Below are 21,687 nucleotides of genomic sequence, written 5' to 3'. Positions count from 1 at the left end.
TCGCTCTCAAAATATGTGCAAACCCTCTCCCCACCCCCACCCACCCCCCCAAAAAAAATAGCCCAGACTGTAAACAGGATGAAGGAATGCACATTTCTACCACTTTAGACCGGAGTCTGCCTCTCCACGTCTGTGCAACTTATGAAGTATAAGGAATTGCAGAAAAATATATTGTAGTGCGGGGATTCAGAACATGTTTTTAACGTGTGATGGTTTGCAGCATTTTTAAAACTTGGTTGCATCAATGCATTGCATTTGAAATAATGTTTCCAACTATTGTTTAATGCTGTTTGTGGAACTCGTGGATCCAGTCTGAAAGGGAGGGTCGTGTAGTTTGGATTAACTTCCTAGTCACCTCCCTTGTCATCTCTTCTCTTTTTTTTTTTTTTTGCTGAGAATTAGACCTGGAAATCCCTGAGAAAATAGAGAGAAAAAAATATGAGCATAAGGATGGTAAAAAAAATGTGTCTATTGGCTATTTTCTTGCTGGACACATTAACACCAAATACCATCTTTTCAGCCTCCGTTGTCCTTTCGCTCCTAAATATCACCTATTATGTACTGCATTGGTAATGACTAAGGGCCCATCATACCCCCTTTTTAGGGTGCCTATAAGACACTTAAGGACTCAAAACTTGGCAGGGTTGGCAGGGTGCCAACTGGCTTCAGATTATCAGGACAAATTGATCCAGCCATTGTTTCATCCCATTGCCCGCACAAATTTCTTAGTCTTGCATGTCTTAAGGAAAATCAGGACTCACATGAAGTCAAAGTCAGTACTGTGAAAGCAGGACTGATTTCTCCTGGATACAGGCCTTCTTGGCTCTGAAACCAACTATCAGTATGGCTGAAATCAGACCATGTTCGTTTCGATCCCTGGCCTCTCACATTCATTACAGCAGCAAATATGTTTGGATAGATAAACGTGGTAAAATGGGAGTTCATTTGATCATTTTTAAAAATGCATCGTTGCCAAGAAAAGCCTTGTGCTTTCAAGCGCTACTAGGTACAGCACCAATGAGGGCAACAGAGCATACAGGTAAGACAGGCGGGGAGAGGACTTATGAGAAATTAACTTCTTGATCCTTCCCAAGGCTAAAGTGTTGTACCCTATATTCACATCATGTGGAACTTCCCCAGCAAAGAGACTCAGGCCTTGTGGCCTGTTCAGCCATCACATAATCGCCACAGATTCTTATTCAGAAGGCTGACTGGCTTCTGTGGGTGAGTGAATCACTAGCAGGTAAGCAGATACTTTCCTAAAGAAGAGTTGCCAATGCCTCTAAAGATACTTTGCACAACAGAGATTTAAAGGCCTCTTCAGTCCGCCTCACCCATCTCAAGGTATTAACTTACAAACCCATTGCTGTACAGTATACAATGGACGGTGACACCTGCATTGTATTCTTTGACATTAATGGTTTTATATGTGTATATTAAAATGTTAGTAAACCGTTTGGTGCATTTTTGCAGACGTTAAATTTGGATGCATAAATTTACCTGTGAATGGGGGCAGTGCCGGAATCCTTCAGAAATCTGTTCTTTGTAAGCATGCCAGTTTAGTGATGCAATGAGCCCTGTAACACTGGTGATATTCTTACGACCTAAAGAAATCTAACAGCTTAGATGCCCTTTGTTCGGTGTTCCTACTTCGGTAATACAACTGTACACTTTTTTATTTCTTTCTCTTTCTTTTTTTTTTTTTTTTACATATTATTGAAAAAAAATTTCAGATCTAACTCTGGCTAGGGAACTGTGCGACTAAATTTACAAGCGCCAGCCTTCCAAGATAGAAGGTTAAACCTGTTAAGATCGGCAGGCCTCAGGATATTTTTAAGTGGGATTTTCTCGTTTTTAGTTCTGAAGTCCATTGGGAATGGAGATCTTGGATATTAACCTCCTGGGACCTTACTCTATATACCTGGAAACTAGTTTACGTTGTGATTAATAAAGGTCAGAAATAAAAGGAAACTTGCTTAAAAGACCTTTCTGCTTGAGACTGTTAAACAGATTTGGACGTAAAGAAGGCAGAGAGCAGTAACCTAGTCGGCTAAGGTTTAGGGAAGCCATAAATCATAGTTGTGGCATCAGTTCAATGAATTATGATTTCCTAGCATCAGAACTACGATTTATGACTTTGCATGAGCTAGGCCCCATCTATAAGGTTTATTCATGTAGTGTGTGTGTACGCATGACATTTGATCTGCCAAAATAAGCTTTGCCAGCTGCACAATTTTTAATTTATATGCAGGCAACTACTTTCCATTTTTACATTAACAGTCAAAAACGCTCTGTTCTGTGACCTATAGAAACCTTCTCCAGCTCTTCGTAGTCTTGAAAACAAATAGAGACGTGGTGTAGTCAGCCTGCACTCCTTTCAGAAAAATGTAAGATGTATTTCCGTAAAACTCTAATCATGCGAACTGGAGATGATTTTTATCCCCCACTTAAAGCCTCCACTGTCTCTGGATTAATTAGCTTCAGGCACCAGGTGTCCCTTTCAAGTTAACAGGTACAAACTTCCCTTTAATTTCCACATCACTTACCATGTTCACTTAAACAGAAGGAGAAAATAGTTTAAGAAAAAGAAAAAGTCATGGCTGTAATGGTAGCATTTTGTTTTACTTTTATTAATACAGTAGTAGTGTTTCATGCAAACTTTGAAACAGCATTACAGAGAACTCACACTATAAGGCCAAGGTAAAATGTATGATTGAGGAAAGAAAGTAGTAGCTAATGTATGTTTACACATTTTTACCATCCTTTTGCTCTTATTTGATCTCTCTATTTTCTCGGGAATCATATTACATTACTGAGAATAATATTTATTTATTAATTAAAAAGACAAGTGTATATAGCATGTGTCAGTTCTAGTTGAATTTCGAATAGATGTTAGAAACCTGATAAGGAGCCTTTGCTGCCGTTCATGGGGCACGAAATCGTACCACAAGTCAGAGCAGGTAAAGGCAAGCCAATGAAACGAGGGTGAATTCCCGTTCCTAGAGAATAATGCACGGGGTCAGGTCTAGGTTGCTGGCTGTGTCGCCGAGAAACGAGTTCACTGGGCCACCCGCCAAATCATCGTTACAGCTGCTCCACGTGGGAGACTTTAGGGAAAAGCCCAGAGAGTACACAGGGTCACGGGCCGTAAGAAATATGCGCCACGCTCGCGGCCCTTTTAGCACACGAGGCCGGCCAGTCTAAACCCCGCATCCATTTTTAGCAGCGCTCAAAAAAAAAAGAAAAGAAAAGAAGTGGGCGTTTAAGAAAGCGAACGGGGCGAATCCACCTGACCACCTTAACTTTTTTCCCAGCCGCGCGCCTTGCGAGAGCAAACCAGAAGGGAGCTCATTTGCATGAGAGCCGCGTCAGCCGCGGTGGGTGAACCCATTCAGTCCCAACGAAAGGGAAAAAGTGATAGGGGACGGAAGAATGGCGCGTGACGCAGGGAGCGCCGCCATTGACGCAACCGGGCGTCTCGGCCAAAAATAGCAGACGCGCCGAGCTGCGGCCAGCTCGGGCTCGGCTGCCGAGCTCTGCCAAGCCGCCCTGGGAGTCGGAGCCGGCGAGGGAGGGGCAGGGCTTGCACCGGCTATTTTTGGGACGTCGGAAACTCGAGAACTTCCACCTTTTAAGCCTCAGAGCGGGTTATTTTTGTGCGGCTGGGGGTTGCCCGCGGGAGATTCGGCCTCGCTTCGGGGTGGCCTCGTTGGCTGCCCCTGCGGATGCCTCCGGGCGTCAGCCTCTCCCACTACGTTCGTGAGAGCCGTGCGAAGATCGTGAGAAAGTTCAGTCGTTCTACTACTTAAGTGCAGAGAAGCTAGTTTATTTAGTGTAGCCATTGGGAATGTGGCATAAAATAGATGTGCAGCGACTGGATCAGCTAGAACATTTTCTTTAGAGAGTGTATGTATATATACAGAAAAAAGTATGCTGAAGATGGCCAACTTTGGTGTAATGCAATCAAGTCAGGCAGTAGTTGATAGCCAGCTTAGATACCGATTTATTTAAACTTTTGCTCAATGAGCGGAAACCCAGAAACCCTATAGTGAACCTAGCCCCATAGGGTTTTATTACAATAGACACCATTCCTCAAAAGAAATTATTTGTAAACCCAGACTAACTTTCATACCTATTTTTTAATTAATGCAAATGTCTTAGAGCAGTGGTGTCCATTTTCATGTAAAGGGCCACTGGGTACAAAAAGCACTGAGGGCCACCAAAAGATTTCAAGCTTATACATGTTACTAATTGTGTAAACCACTGTGACCTGCTTGTTCAGTCTGAGTATTAAACATTAAAAAATAATACTAATATTGATTCTACAATATTTCAAGGGTATATTCAAGGGACTAAGAAGAATCAGGTACATTTCCTTGTTAGGAAGGTTTTCCATAAGTTACGCCTGTTAAGTATTAAAACATCTTTAGACCAGATTAGCTTTTGCACAATAATTCAAGCTATATTGTTGCCTCTAATTGACTACTGTAATTCACTATATGAGTGCATCAGAAAGAAACTTCAGTATAGCATTCAGCTCTTGCAAAATATGGCAGCCAGACTAATTAGTGGGCAAAAAAGATTTGACAGAATAACTCCTGGACTATGTGATCTGCACTGGCTGCTACTACAATATAGGATAAAAATTCAAACTTGATTGCATTATTTTTAAGGCACTGGCTGACCAAAGTTCATCATCATTAAGTACAAGCTGTCTTCTACTTTATAATGTAGGTACCATGAGACTTCACACAAGAGCAAAGTCGTACTATATTCATCATGAAAGGCATAGAGAAGGTGGAGAGGGACAGATTCTTCAGACTAGCGGGGACAACAAAAACAAGAGGGCATTCAGAAAAATTGAAAGGAGACAGATTCAAAACAAATGTTAGGAAGTTCTTCTTCACTCAGAAGGTGGTAGACATCTGAAATGCGCTTCCAGAAGAGGTGATAGGACAGATATTGGGTTTCAAAAAGGGATTGGATGATTTCCTGAAGGAAAAGGGGATTGAAAGGTATAGATAGAGGGTTACTATACAGGATATTAAATGATTAGGGAATAAAAGGTTTAGGTAAAGGATCACTTACAGGTCATGGACCTGGGGGGCCGCCGTGGGAGCGGACTGCTGGGCACGATGGACCCCCTGGTCTGACCCGGCAGAGGCAATGCTTATGTTCTTATGTTATGTTCTTATTAAAATCTTTCAAATATAAAAGACATCCTGAACATACCTTTCAATACCTGGGTGCTAAAATCTGGAATGATCTTTTAACGGTAATTAGAACTAGACCTGCCTACTGCATATTTTGTAAATGACTGAAAACCTCTCTCTTTGAACAATGGGCTTCACTCAAAACATGATGTTTAGAAATATCATTTGTTGTAAACCGCTTTGAATCCAGTTGGAGATATAGCAATATATAAGACGTCATTAGCATATTTTAAAAAACTTTATTTTGAATTGGCAGCAGTAGAAAATTCCATCAATGAAACACCTGAGTAACACACTTAAAATATTTGGTTACAGTTCCTATAGCAAATGGGCAGGATTAAAATTAACATGTTTACAGGATTTGAAGAGCATTTCAACCAACTCAGGCCTCAATGGAGGACTTTGAGAGTCACATTCAGGCCCTGGGGCCATGTGTTAGAGACCACTATCTTAGAGATTACACTAATTATAATAATATCTATAGGAGGCTACAATGATTATAGTGTATGGTGCAGGGTAAAAACAAAGGAGCTCACTGTCTTTGAATAGAGCGAGGAATTAGACATAGGTGTCCTTCTAAGGCAAGCTAGCTGTTTTAATGTGCGCTAAATGCTAACGCATCCATAGGTTATAATGGATGTGTTTGTGTTTAGCGCACGCGCCTTAGTAAAAGGACCCATTAGTATACTGACCACGTAGTAGAGAATGACATAGAGATAAATTTTTCCCCTTCTCTGCAGGAACTCAATTGTCTCATCCCCATGACTTTTGTCGCTGTGCTTCTCCCTGCCCTATTCCTGTAAGCTCAGCCTTAACTACACAAGCTTCGCTTATGATTTGAAAGTGTTTGAAGCTTGTGCAGATGAGGACAGAGCTTGCAGGAATGGGGCAGGAGGGACAGGAAAAGAACTCACCGGGATGGGAAAATGAGTTCCCGCGGGGACAGGGAAAAATTTGGCCCAGTGTCATTCTCTGGATAGTGTGTTTTTGGTTTTTGGTTTTTTTTTGTTGGGGGGGGGGGTTAATAAGAAGGCAGATTCAAATTTGCTGTAACAGGAAAGGTTTATCATAGATCATAGAATGATATGCAGCAGATTAAAGTCATGGATTTTAAATTTATTTATACTCAACATAAGCTACATTCCAGTACCATATCCCTTAAATAAAACACCAACAATGCCACTTTGTACAGAGGTTCAAATCTGTTGTTAAGTGCATAGTTATGAACATGGCTACTGTTAAAAATGTGGTGTTTTACTGTTAACGCCAGTTAATTAATTTTTTTAAAAAATTTATATACCATCTATATCTAGACAGTTTCCATATAAAACATATATCACATAAAATCAACATTACAAACAGCTGAGTCTTCATGATATTTCTTGCCCACTTCCTTCTAGTACCTAGGTCTCAAAATGGGACCTATGGTAAAATAGCACATATTAGTAGATATGCCCCTACGTATCAAAATCAGCAACATTTTAATATATATAGTACATTACGAGAGGTTGCTGTATTTTAAAGTCAAGATTTTGATTACAAAATGTATAATTCCAACTGTAATTTAACCCCCACCCTCCTTTATGAAACCACCTTAGCATTTTTTATTGATGGCTGTGGCGGTAAATTTCCAACACTCATAGGAATTCTCCGAGCTTTTACCACCATGACCGCTGATAAAATCGCTAATGTGGCTTCATAAAAGGGGGGTTTAGTTACCCTAGTTTTGAACTAGGCCCATTCAAATAGAATCAATTAGGGTGAAACATTTATTATAGAAACTTGCTTAGAAGCAAAACAAATGACTACATCATTAGATTGTTGTGTGTGTATTGGGGGAGAGGGTCAGTGCATCTCATTGGAAAAAGGTAACACAGTTTTCCTCTGATCTGGATGGGGGATTGTAAATAGAGTGGTCATTATTGACAGGGCAAAACAAAATCAGCAGCCTCCTATAATCCTTGTAATATAGTGTCTTGCCAATTCAGTGTCCATAGAAAACAAGGGACCTGCTATTTATTAAACACATGACCACAACAATGTAGTAATGGAAGAAATACTACAGTATAGTGAATAATGTAACTTAACAGTCCACATCGCTCAAATAATCCAAATGCCGATACGTTCCATGTAATCAGAAGAAAATAGTAGTATGAAAGCAGAAGACATTTGTGGAAAGTAGCTAAACAGTACCAACTAAATAGACATACACGATACATGAGCTCTTTGCTGTTGATGTCATGATGGAATTTTTGCATTGTACTGGAGTAAAACTAGCATATTTCACTGCCAGTTTTAACATTTGTAAAAAAAAGCTTGCAAACCTCTTAAAGTAGCACCTAAAAAAAGACAGACATCCCAAAACTTGGACATTTTAATCGTCAAAACACCTAAATGTCCATTTTCGATAACGACTTCCTAGATGTCTTGCTAGTCCTAGATGTCTTGCAGTGCATCTATAGTTCAAAGGAGCATGTTGGCATGTTAAGGGCAGCGGTTGGGTATGTTTAGTGCTTGGACATCTTGCAATGATAAACATTTTCCAAGACATCCAGGATGTAATATACGAGGATATTCAGAGCAAGACCTGTTTTCAAAGCATCTAAGTGCCAAAAAAGGTACCTAAACTTGACCAGATGAACACTGGAGGAATTAAGGCATGCCTCGAACACTCTCCCAATGGTCATTGACCACCCCACCCCCAAGGATGTGAAAGAAACTACATACCAGCCTCTATGACAGCTGCAGATATATTATAATATTATGGAACATCCTAGTAAAGTAGCAGGAAGGTGTCTGGAATAACCTGGTGGGTGGTGTAGTAAGGGGAGCAAGAAAGTGCCTCAGGGGTGTGGGAGTTGGTTCACTAGATGGGGGGGGGAATTTATTGAGCCCTTTCATCTCAGTGTTTGAAAAGTTTGCTTTATGTTTTGTTCCTCCAGAGTTTTGAGTCCTCTGTTTAAGTACACATACAAGTTTGGAGTTTGTATTTCCAGCACAATAGCGCCATCTAGTGGACTGACTCCCACGCCCCTGAGGCGGGCTTCCGATTGGAGGCCAAAATACGGACTATGTCGGGTCACCAAAGGCAAGGGACGCTATAGTCATGTATTTATACATGTATTTATTTTGACTTGAGTTTATATGAATAAAATCGGTTGGTTCCAAGGTTGATGTGTTCAGTTCCGCTCCCTACTTTCTTTCTCCCCTTGCTTGATTCCACATGGGGTTGTTTCTCCTAGTTTGTTTGTTTTTTGGTTTGTATTGGGTTGGTGTAGTGAACCATAGAGAGAGGGACTCAAGCCCATATCCCATCCTACCCACTACATTAATGGTGGAAAGTGTGAGCCCACCAAACCTCCCCCCAAACCTACAGTACTGCCATATAGGTGATACCTGCAGCCATAAGGGCTATTGGGGTGGTAGACAGGTGGGTACCGTAGGGTTTGAGAGAGGTTTGGTGGTCTCACTATATGGGAGTTAAGGTGAGATGTACACCCTATATGTGAAGTTCACAGCAGCACTCTCTCAGGTGACCCACTGCTCTGCTGGCATGTCCGTGCAGTCAGTATAGTATAAAACGTGGCCCCGCCTACATCTAAAAGGCTTGGTTTTGGACATTTTGAACTTGGACCTTTTTCTGTTCAAAATGCCGAACAAAGTTAAATGTCCTAATGGCTTAGAGAGGTGATTTTTTGGAAAAAACAAAAACCCCAAAACAACAGGGACATGCATGCTAAAATAGTGATTTAACTAAAAAGATTTGTAAGTCAAGTTAAGATACTCACTATTAAATGAGGCACTTTCACGTTATGTTTCCAGAAAGATGGCATCTCTGTACGGGCTGTAATTTTGGATCTGAACCATACAGCTTTTTTCGCATTTTCATGTAATAGCTTTAGTTCCCAGGCTTCTATTTTCAGATGCATATGTGGTCCAGGCATAACATTCTCATTATACAACATGTTTTCATCAGATTATCCACAGAACCAAAGTTTGCTCTCTTCAATATGGATGTTGAATGGATGTTGACTGTATGACTTCTAGAAATGCATCAACTTATGCTTTTTGCTTAAATAAAAAGTAGTTAGACATGAAATAATGTGTGTCCTACATGTACTGTATGCAGAATAGTTTCTATGGAAAAATAATGTACCCAAGATCACCAACACTGGTCATATAAGACACTAAGGTCAGGGGGGAGCAGATAAAAACCCAAACAAACTTGTTTTCATGAGTACAATAAATTTAAAACCATTAATGATGAGATACTTCTGTTCAAAAATGTGACATGAAATTGTTAACTCAAACTCTGTCTTCTTGGTCTCCTTATTAAAATACTTGGCATTCCAATTTTCCTTTTATTTTGTTTATGATGTGTAAACTGCATTGATGGTTTTGATTATGTATTTTGTGGGTTTGGGGGCACTCGTATGTTCTACCACAAGTGTATCAGATATGGGATATGGGCCTGGGTCCCCTTCTCTACAGTCCATTGCATCACACACTAGCTTGCTCCATGAACCTGTTTGCTGCTCTAAGAGGAATTGACCATTATATTTGCACTTTCAAATATCCTAGCACAGTGTTTCTCAACTCGGTCCTGGAGTACCTCCTTGCCAGTCAGGTTTTCAAGATATCTACAATGACTATGCATGAATGAAATTTGCATATAATGAAGGCAGTGTATGCAAATGAAGTTTATGCAAATTCAATGTGGATATCCTGAAAACCTGACTGGCAAGGGGGTACTCCAGGACCGAGTTGAGAAACATTGTCCTAGTATATACTGTCACTTTCACCTCAGGGGGGGACGGAGTCATGCCTTTACACCTCGAGTGCTCATCTGGTCAGTTTGGGCACCTTTTTGGCATTTAGTCATTATTGAAACAGGTCTTGTCTAGGACTAAAAACAAACATTTTTTTGACATTTTTAAAATGTTACCTGAAAAATGTTCAAATTGTGAGCTCATGCCAAACATCTCCAATGTGCCCCTGCCCCTCTTGAGACTCAGATGAACTGCATAGAAAAAGTCATAAAAATGAATTTCAAAAATAGCAATTTGGAAGTTTGAAGGGGAAAAAAAATCAATCATCTGCCAATTTGTACCATCTTTTGGACTTTTTTTGTTTCCAAAAATGAGCCCCTTAGTGTATGATCTAACCTTAGACCAAGGTTTCATTAAAGGCAGTAAAAAAAAAAAAAAAGGTGGTTTATGGAGCAGGACTGGCCCAACCATTAGGCAAGAGGCAGTCTCCTAGGACAGCAATGAGCAGCTGCAGTCAAAGTAAAACAATAGATCCCGACAGCCATCACAAAAACCATCAATATAGTTTTATCTTCGGGAAAGTGCAGTCATTTGTGTGGATGTGATACACATACACACCACCAAGCCATGCTGTTATCTTGAAATTTGAATAGTGGCATATTAAAAATGCTAGATAAATATGAAAGTGTAGAAGCTTGATGTCAGAGGGAGGTTAGTGATTAGTCTGAAGATTCGCCTAGGTTGCTCAATATACCTCCAATGGCTCTGTTACACAGTCAGGGCTGGATTCTGTAAACAGCACCTACATTGGGCAGTGCCTTCAAAAATGGCGCCGGCCACATGTCAGTCATGCTTAGGTGCTGTTTATAGAAAAAAACATAGGGGCCGGTAATGTAGACCAAGGTTTTAAGGTGTACATTACCAGCACTTAAGTTTGACAGAGAATCACACATAGCGATGTCTAATGTCATCTCCGCCCCTAACGATGCCTGTGACCTTTGTGCCACTAGGCATCATGTTTAGATGTGATTCTAGTGCCTACTTTTTTAATGAGCTTTTTTTTCTGTTTTTAATGGCACAATTACTGCGCCAATTAAAGCAATTAAGTTAGGCCTTGGTAGGATGCCTATCACCACCTAACTTACAGCGCTGTTTTTCAAATCCGGGCTTCAGTGTACTAAATTTCCCTAACACTGGCCATTTACATGTATTAACATGATATGTTATGCATGTATAAGAGCTGATGTTAATGAGATGTAAATAAGATATACAATGCAGATAGTAAAGCACATACACTGAAATGGATGATAATGTAAAAAAACAAAACAAAACCCTTGAGGATTTTGTGTTAGTTTTGTGTCCCCAGGTACATTAGATAGATTGGGCCTGATTCACTAGCCTGCCCGATCGTGACCTATCTGTGTCCGATCAAGGCAGGGCCGATCGATTCTGGAAGGAAAAATATTAAAATGGAGGCGATCGGAGGCATGCCCCCATCCGCCGACATGGATCGCTAGGTAGTGATCCCGACGCATGTGCAGACCATCTACTTTGCCTGTAGATGGTCTGCGCATGTGTTTGCTGTCTTTTTTAAAACTTTTTTTACTGGCCCCAACTCACCTGCTCTCTGCCACCATTCTCTGCAGTGCGAGGCCGTGGTTTTAACCTGAGGGTTTAAAGCGGGTTAACACCATTGGCTTCCACTGCAGGAAAGGTAGCGGAGCGCAGGAGAGTCGGGGGAGGCAGAGAGCAGATTTATTGCAGGGCTGGCAGGACAGTTGGAAAGGACGTGAGCGAGAGGTCCCCAGCAGTCGCTTCTTGTTGATCGGCCAGCCCAGTCGGTGTTCAAGGTTTTTGTTTAGTGAATCACATCCCTGCCTACTTTGCATGCTGTTTCCCCTCATTTGTATGCACGGATCAGAATTGGATCGGCACAGAGGAGGAAAATCAGGTCACAAAGGGGTCGCAAACTGATCGGTACACGATCGGTTTGCATAGTGAATCTAGCCCATTGTGAGCCCACCAGGACAGAGAGGGGAAGTGCTTGAAGTACCTGTGTGCAAACCGCTTTGGGTATGGTTGTAAAACTATAAAAAGATGGTACACTTCTCCCTCCGTATTCGCTGTGATAGGGGATTAACAGGCCCACGAATACAGAAAAACCCTGAATAACTTTTTCCTATGTTATTTGCTGTTTTCTATTAAAAACCATCGTAAATATGGTGAAACTGCGAATAACATGGTGGGAGAACTGGCCTGTTCCTGAAGGAGAGGCAAAACACAGGGAAGAAAATGCTGGGAATCAGCGATTTTCTCCATAAACACTTGGAATCAGCGGATGTAATTTTTTTGGGGGGGAGGAGCTAAAAATCGCGAATAATCGAAACCGTGAGTGCTGAAACCGCGAATTCGGTGGGAGAAGTGTATACTAGTCCCAATCCCTGTCCCTTAATGCATTTTACACATTTTAGCACCTTTTTAAAAGTATGGTTTTTTTGCACTGATGGATAAAGGAGTTGTTAGCATAGTTTTAGATCTTATTATCAGTGATTTTGAATCAAAATTAGAACATAAGTGAGTTTACACCTGTTAAACAGCAATGCTAAAGCATAATCATCATATACATTAGATAAAAGTCATTTGAGAAGTGGGGGGGTGTTGTTTAGTTTTTAAGTAAGTTGGTGAGTGCATGAGAAGCATTGGTTCCTGCAGTATGTATGTATTCTATACTGTTCATAGATTATTTTTTTTTGCTATAAAATGGATGGAGTATCTTATAAAAAGGTAAAATATAGGTGTATTAAATTAGATGAAGTGTGTTAAACTACATTATCAGTAAAAAAAAAATTGTATGCTATTCCTGTTTATGCTTATCAGAAAGCAAAGCTTTTGTCTTTTTTCAAATACAAACATGATTATAAATCTAAAATGATATACAGATGTGCTGAGAAAGCTAATTTACAGGTCCTTTTTACTAAGATGCGCTACCAGGGGTGTCCAATGTCGGTTCTCAAGGGCCGCAGTCCAGTTGGATTGTCAGGATTTCCCCAATGAATATACATGAGATCTATTTGCATGCACTGCTTTCATTGTATGCTAATAGATCTCATGCATATTCATTGGGGAAATCCTGAAAACCCGACTGGATTGCGGCCCTCGAGGACCGACATTGGACACCCCTGCGCTAGCCGATTTAGCGCATGCTCAATATTAGCGTGCACTAAATGCTAACATGTCTGTTATATTCTATGGATGTGTTAGAATTTAACGCGCGCTAATATTTAGCACATTGGCTAGCACGCCTTAGTAAAAGAGGAGGTTTGTTTGACTAGCACAGAGCAAGAGAATTCATTACGAGAACTGACTGCAGCCAATCACAGAGCAGCGCAGGACCAGGCAGGAAGCACAAAGGTTGCGCTCCTGCACGGTGCGTCGCTCTGCAAGGAGAAAGGCAGCCGTCCAGCGGGAGACAGCGCTGGACCACCACCACTTTAAAAAGGTACCGGGGGAGCGGAGGTGTATTCAGTCCATAAAACGTACCCCCTTTTTGGGGGTGGAAAAAGTGCCTCTTATGGACCGAAAAATACGGTAATTGGCTCAAGGGATGCCCAAGAGGCAATCTTGTTCTCAGCTTGCATGAACTCCATTCTATCAGCAACTACTTACTCCCTTTTAAAATTTTATACATAACATTTTTTGTTCTATAATTCTGTATGTAGTGAAGAGCTCAGTTATACTGGTAGTATAGACTAGTTTCTTTCCAAATTTTTACCTTATATTGCACCAAGGTAAGAAAAAAGCAAAATATATTTCATTATCCTTCATTCAATTTTTCATTGGTCCAATATGAAGTATTGAAAATAGTCACCAATATAAAGACTTAGGGGCCCTTTTACTAAGCTGTGATAAAAAGTGACCTGCAGTACAATTAGCACATGGGTTTTCTGCCCACTGTGGCCACTTTTAGCATAGGTATAAAATGACCACATTTACCACATTTGCAATAGAAACCACATGCTAATTTTCCCATTAGCATTTGAGCCCTTAACTACATCTATTGTCAAGGCAGTAAGGGCTCCTGCATGAACCACACACTAATCATCATGCAGCAATGCCCATGTGCTAACCAATTAGCATAGCTGTGCACATTCTCTGCTCCCATACATGCCCCCTGTGCTAGAAAATAAATTGCATTTTTTTAGCACATGGGTAGCATGTGCACCTGCAAAAAATAACGTGGGGGAAACTCGTGTGGTAAGTATGCAATCTGGATTACTGCAGCTTAGTAAAAAAAAAAAAAGTCCCTTAGTTATTAACTTGCACTAAGGTTATCTACCTAATGTGCCTTAATTGCCCAAATTAAGACAAGTTTAGTCTAACACCTCTGCAACCTCTCTGCATCAACTACATGGCTGCCTTCTACAAAATGCTGGAATATCCCAACGGTAAATGCAGAATATTAATGGCTATATCCAGTAAAACAGAATGCAATTGGCTATACCAATTAATGTGCAATAATTATAGCCATGTAAATTGTGAAGTGCTCTCCCTGACCATACCAGGCATTCTAGCAAACATTTCCAAATTAAGTGTTTTAATGGAGCCTTGTAGTAAGTAATCCAACATTTCAACCGATTAGTGCAACCTATTGAGATTTCTTTTCTAGAACTCTGCAGCAGCTAATATTTGAGACGAAAGCCAAGAGAAACTGCTTTTGGCATTAAACAATGGGTGCTGACTTGCGGCCAGTAGCGCAGCAAGGGCGAGAGGAGCCTGGGGAGGTGCCCCTCCCCCACCCTCTTTTCCACCTCCTCCACTCCTTCCCCGCCCCCTCCTGCTGTGCAAGCACGTCCCTTCCCCCCGTACCTTTTTAACATTTGTGGGGCACGCAGCAACCCAACCTGCTGCTCACGCCAGTGTCAGCTCTTCCTCTGATGTCACTTCTTAGGTGCGGGTCCAGAAAGTGGCATCAGAAGAAGAGCCAATGCTGTGTTAAAAAGGTGCGGGGGCAGGGAAGCGGAGCGTGTGATCATGGTAGTAGGGGGAGGGGCAAAGAGTGCTGGTGCCCCCATCAAGAGGGTATTCGAGGCAGACCACCCACCCTTACGCCACTGCTTGTGGCCTCTAGTACATATTGCCAGAGAAATATATTTCCAAACATGAAACTTCAAGAATGTATTGACTAGGAAAGACTTGAGAATAGCTGTTTTCAATGGTTAACCAAAGATAGGGAAAATAAAACGGATTTCTTGTTATGACAGTTGGTGGCATAGGTGAGCTTTGAACATATGCCTCAGGTCTTTCCTGAATCACAGTACAGCGATGTTCTCTGTGAAGTATGATTGATATTAATGTTTATTATGGTTTTCATAACTGCTTCAATGCTTTGTTGTGGGAGGCAGAAAAGTAAATAAACCATGTGTTAAAACAGACCACATCTGGATTTCATACAATTATAGAACAGTGAACACAGCACTTTTGTTCATGTTATCTGTAACAACAGCGTTCTTACATTTTCCTGAGTTAATGGATATTTTCTTCTTACTGGTTAATAAAGGTAGGGATTTCTATAACTCATAAGTATGAGAATAACCCCCAAATTTCACCATCCTCTGTAGAAAAAAAAAACTATTAAGCTAACAAAACTACAGAATTCAGAGAAAGCTGGATTAAGAATGATTACTTTTAATATACATGTAAAAAATATATATACAGCACAATCAAGTTTGTATAAGAAATATATATTTGCATAACTGTTTTAAATGTGTATCTATACAAATGTCATTATCTTGGTGTTGTATCTCAGGAATGATTTTTTAAAATTTAAATAGTAGATATATGAGTATTTAACCTCCAAATTCTATAAAGTGCACCTAAAGTTAGATGCCTATATAAGCGCCTATCTGCTAGGCACGCCAAACTTAGGCCCCCTTTTATCAAGCTGCGCTAGGGTGGTGTTTTGTTCATCACCAGCCACTGCGGTAAAAGCTCCAGTGCTCACAGAATTCCTATGACCCACAGCGGCGGGTGATAAAAAAAAAAAAAAACCCTAATGCGGTTTGATTAAAGGGGGGCCTTAATTGGTTAGAACATAAGAATAAACTTACTGGATCAGACCAATGGCCAAATAACCCAGTAGCCCATCTTCATGGTGGCCAATCTAGGTCACTGGTATTGGGCAAAAACCCAGGCTTAATTGGCACCATTAATTGGCAGTTAACACCTCATAATTGCTGCTAATTGAACTTAATTGAAAGTTAAGTGTCCAACTCGAAAAATGTGATTCTATAAAAAGTAGACACTTAGTCCAAAGTGCGTATCCAAAAGTGGGCAGGGTTAAGGGTGGATCATGGGTGTGTTTTCATCTTAGCTGCCTGTTTTGTTTTTGATTAAGCACTACTGTGAGCCTAACTTAGGTGCTCACATTTAGGCCGAGAAAATCCTGGCATAAATATGGTCCGCCTAGAGCTAAGACGCCTAGTGATGCCTAATGCCACTAAGGTGATTATAACTTTTGTAGAATCACACTTAGCGCTGCACTAGTCGGCACTAGTCGGCACAGAATTGGGCCTGTGTTCATCTGAATTAGATGCTTAGCATATAATTATTTGCCAGATGCAACATTTTTAAATAGCTAGAAATTCCTGAATGATAACGTCAAATTGACCAGTTTGAAGTTTAAAGACTTGTAAAGTATCTCAAGCAAGTCAAAGACTGAATCTTTATATATTTAACACGCTTAATGGGTTTTAGGGAAGTTACTTGTAGAAGCTTCATATGAGTACATAATCACTCAAGGACACAGACCAAAAGTCCATCAAGCACAGCATCCGGTTTCCAACAGTGGCCAGTCCAGATCAGAAGTACCTGGCAATCCCAAAAGGCTAAATGATACCAGTATGAACAAAAGATTTATATTAAAATATTTCTTTATATTAAATATCAGCTTTATATTAAAATATCTCTTCATTTAAAGACCATTCTTTTAAGACTAATATTCTGTTCCAGTAGTCATGTACGCTGCAAAGGTTTCTTTACACCAAACTAAAAGATAGAGCTGGTTTTACCTTCCTCTTATCTATGGGCAAAGAGGTATTCCTCTGCAAGCACAGCAGGCCATTCTACCTTAAGAATGCAAAACAGAGACATCAAACATGTTTTGAGCATTAAACAACTGTTCACAAAGACAGTCTAGGGGCCAGCCTAGTGCCTCGGCTTTGTCAAAATGATTCTATAGAATCTTAATGTTCTATTAATAGAACTCCATCACACTACTCAAATTTCTTCACAGTATATTTTATTGCTTGCTTAAAAGTTCTAAAGTTGACAGCATAAACTTGAACTTAAGTAATTAGCTATCCTTATATAGATACTTATTAAAGCATTTATACATATTATCTTAAATCTACATCTATCATTTTGCCAATTAAAATTAGGACCTTAATTGCAATTAAGTAATTTAATTGCCAATTGAACAGCAAAATTGCTAAGTGACTAATTTTAATGCCTATTTTAATTACCAATCATGACTGGGGTGGGAGCTAATCAAGTTACATCAAGCAGTACAGAGTAATGATGTGAAAAAATGTAAAACACTAAAGACTCAATCCACATGCAACCAAAGATTTAGTAAAGTAGGGAAATTATACAATTTAGCATAGAAAGACAGGAACAGCAATTTGACACATGCAGTTAACAGTTTTTGTTACTATAGCCATTTAAAAAAATAAAAAAAGTGTACCATCATGAAGGCATAGAAATTTGTTGGCCATATGCAAGTCTAACAACATTAACTACAAGAGGCTTTTAGTGTAGAATTTACTGAACGAAAAACACACACACTTCTCCATACAACTGTAGGAAATAACCATCCAGAATGTATAAAAGTCACTTTGTCACACCTGATCAGTCCGAGCTGCCACTCTTGAGAAAAGTACGTCTTTATCAAGGTTTGATTCTCAGGTGCTGTGTACATTCGGTAGCCCTATAGGAATTAGGTTGCAGTAGATAAGAACTAAAATAAATCTCCAAATGACATTAGCATAAGTATTAATGTACAAACCTTACAAATTTTTCAATGAAAACGGTCGCATAAACAGCATGAGAAAGGGAAAGTGGAGTTGTTCTAATTTCCATGTAATTACAATTAGTTACACAGTGAAGAATTAGTAATGAATGGTGTTAAAGAAAAGCCATGTTGCATTTTCTCCAGCAAATTTAGTCACTGCATAATTTACATCATCTGGCAACCAACAAAATAAGAAGTTAAAATATATGTTTTCCATGTCTACTGGAGCCTGGATCTGTAAGTCAAATATGAAAATAAATTGTAATACCAAAATAATTGTTTAATTGGTTACAGACAGATAAGCAATTCCCTTTGTCCTGTTACCCTCCCCCACCTTCATTAACATAATTATGGCAGCATCAAATACAGATCTTCCCCCCTCTTTAGGGCTCGTTTTGGCAGCCTCACTTCATCTAATATTACAATGGATAGCAGTGGGCTAGCGTTCATTGTTCTCTAGATCATCATTATGAAGTCCAAGGTATATGGTTAAGAAATTCTTGACTCATTTTCACAAATTCTAAATATGGAGTTCAGTCTTTCATACAAGCTGCTGTCTTAAAATATGTACTGATAATTGTAACACTTGCATATTTTATAGAATGCTTACTATTTGCCTCATATGTGTTTTGACCCAGATGGGTGCAAAGATTGTATTGTACCATAAAATTAGCTATTCTCCAGTCTTGTGGAGTGGGACGCTGTACTTTAGTTCCTGAAATAAACCTTAGCCAATATTCTTCTCTCTCTGAAAAATAATTGGAATGAAAAGAAGTGAACTTTGTACACCACAATGTGCATTTTACATGAAAAAAAAATTAAGGAGGGGGAAGACTGATTTATCAACTTTTGCGCTCTCTCGCTCCCCCCCCCCCCTTCTAATTTGTGCCTCTGGAAAACAAAATTAATGCATCAATCTATTTATGGTATTCTAATGTGTGTGTCTGTATCTCTGTTTCCCATACCATTGAAGCCAGATAATATTTAATATTCATTTATATTGTATAGGCTGCCTCAGCTATGAAAGCTCTTCATTTTCTACTAATGAAAAATTCAGAGGTATTAACTTTAAAAGTGAACCAAATTAATACAAAATAGCAAGCCTAAAATAACCTTACCGAGTCAAAAGTGAAGACAAAGTAGCTCGTCAAAAACTATATACATGCACCAATAATTTGTTAAGTATAAATAATTTCTGTTAAGCCTCAAATAAGATATGGGGGGAGGGGGAGAGAGAGCCAGCTTTACAGCTATTGAAAGCCAGAAGCCATTGCACAGTGGTTTAGACAATTTCACAATATGTTTTATCCATGTGCTTTTGTAAATAAGAACCAAAATAATCTGTCATTCCCATCTAGTTATATACAAAATTAGCAGACAACTTTAAGAAACCTAGCGTATACTTACTCATGGTTCTGGTATTTACTAGATTTCTGCAACCTTAATGTCTGTAAATTAAAAAAAAACAAAACGGACAAATAAAATTCAAAAATTAATTAAAAATCCCAGTTTTTTAAAACCCTCTAATGAACAGTTTTAATCCTACAATAAGCAAAAGTCATTTATTCAACATTATATTTAGGTTGAAGCACCCCTGTATTTTAGAATCTGCTAAAAGCAAGTATACTTATGTTTAATGCCAGTTCAGACAGTCTTTCAAACTGTAAAAAATGATGAAACAATCCACACCTTAGCGTTACATTTCATTAGCTGAAAGAATATACATTGTATCAGGCGATTCATCTTTCTGTTCAGAGTCATTTAATTTCTCTCAGAATGTATATATGATTGATACAGTTGGAGGTGAAAGGCTAAATGGACCATATGGCAACATGTTGCATTCCATATGTTATCTGCCCATCCGTGCTTAAGCAGCCATTAGTAACATCTGCACTCAACGGAAATCCAGCTGTTCCTTACAAATTTAGGCGGAATTTTGATTGGAATAGAAAAACTCAGTGCTGTTAGCGCAAGTCATGAACCTTACATATATATGCACATGCTAAGTTTTTTTGTGAGACGGGTGCATGCATGCTCTTTGATTAGAAAGCACGGCACAATGCCCCTTAAAAACCACTGCTAGGCAAAGGAGGCACACGTTGTTAAGAGTACTGATGTGGTAAACGGCTGCAATAGTTGGCTCAGAGCCCGGACTCCGGCACCCCCAGAGGAAGCTCCTCCCCTCCCCCCGCGATCTCTTTTACACTCACACAAAGGGCCATGCTGAGGGCAAGAATATCTAAGTATAGAAAGAAGAACTTCAGTAAAACCTGGGTCTGAGGCAAAGTAAACAAAGGCGCGGGGAGGGGGGGGAGGAGGAGTTTCTTCTCCGATCTCTTCTCCCTTTACCGTTTTGAAACCGAAATCTGCCCCAAGTCTCTCTCAGCGCTACCCGTGTCTGTTACATCGGCTGCTACTCCTACTCAGCTGTAGCCTCCTCACGCGAGCCGGGTCTGGGGATCTGGCGAGAGCCGCAAACGTTCGAAACAAGACAGATGGAAACCCCGCTGCTTCCTACGGCGGCCGCCACGCGTGACAGAAGTAAAAAAAAATCGCACTTTTCGCTCGGCTTCCTCTGCACCCAGCTCGCTCCCGAGGACTTTCTTAAAAAAAACAAAAAAAAACTATGCCTCGGAACACAGCTAAGCTAGAAAATATCAGAGTTCATGACCATCTACTGTTCTTTTCTTTCTTTTTTTTTACCTTTGCTGCCGGATCCTGCTTGCCCAGATCCGGTCCTGCGTTTTCCAGTTCGCCGCCTCTAGATGCGATGACCGGTGGATGGCAGAGAGATAAAGAACTCCATTGTATCAGCCGAGCCGCCCCGGCGCTGCTCCGCAAGTTCGTTCCTGCAAGCCAACAGCGTCAGCGCCGACGTCAGCAGAGCTAGTCTCCGTGACGTCGGCTGCGCCCTATAAATAGATACTGGCGGCCCTGCTCGAGGCGCGCCCGGGATGGCAGCTAGAGCGAGGGTGGGAGCTCTAATGCCAATCATTCCATGTACTAAATTTATTTAAAAAAAAGAAAGAAAGCAAAGTTATGTAATCAGCAAGAGGGAATCTACGACTCGTCATGCTAAAAATAAAAAAAAATGGGCGGCTACAATTTTTGCAAGGAGAGGGAAGGGAATGAAGGAGCCTGGGGCGGGGTGGAGGGGATTCCTCCTCGCACTGTGACGTCAGCGGCAGGGCAGGCGTATTTATTCGTTTCGGACTAGCGCTATAAAAATAATAGTAGGAGTAGGAGTAGTATCCTGGACTAAAGGGGGCCACGCGAGTAGGCAACAAGGATCTCCTCAACAAGGATTGTGTTGTGCAAGGATCTCCTGAAGAGACTACATATAGCCCTTTTGTGTGTGTATGTATGTATGTGTGGTGGGGGAACGAAGCTTTTTTTTTTTTTTTTAGAAGAATCTGCAGCTTAAATTGATCATTTAATTAATTCCTTGTAAGGGGGGGGGGAAGCAAAACTAATGGCTTTTGCCACGAAAAAAAAATTGCAAAAAAAGTGTGTAACAAAAAAAGGAGTATGTTGAAGTTTAATGAAAACTGCATTCAAATCAATTTCTATATTCTTGCCATAGATGTCTCAGAATAAATATACAATATCCATATATGTCACTTATGCACATATAAGG

General features: G+C 40.2%; 1 long non-coding RNA gene across 2 annotated transcripts; it reads right to left on the bottom strand.

Moving 5' to 3' along the window:
* Positions 1-17,118: 17,118 nt before the first annotated feature.
* On the bottom strand, positions 17,119-21,075 carry LOC117361627. 2 transcript variants are annotated; one of them, XR_004539702.1, is made up of 3 exons: positions 20,754-21,075; positions 19,458-19,498; positions 17,119-18,285 (listed from the first exon to the last, which is right to left on the bottom strand). It is a non-coding gene; the product is annotated as an uncharacterized LOC117361627 (long non-coding RNA). The 2 variants fall into 2 exon arrangements; XR_004539703.1 differs by having other exon boundaries at positions 17,119-17,966; positions 20,754-21,072.
* Between the last annotated feature and the right edge of the window lie 612 nt (positions 21,076-21,687).

Source organism: Geotrypetes seraphini, chromosome 5 (assembly GCF_902459505.1).
Source record: "Geotrypetes seraphini chromosome 5, aGeoSer1.1, whole genome shotgun sequence".
NCBI classification, from domain to species: Eukaryota; Metazoa; Chordata; class Amphibia; order Gymnophiona; family Dermophiidae; genus Geotrypetes; species Geotrypetes seraphini.
Note: the sequence above shows the minus strand (reverse complement) of the source record. Positions and strands in the feature narration are given on the sequence as shown.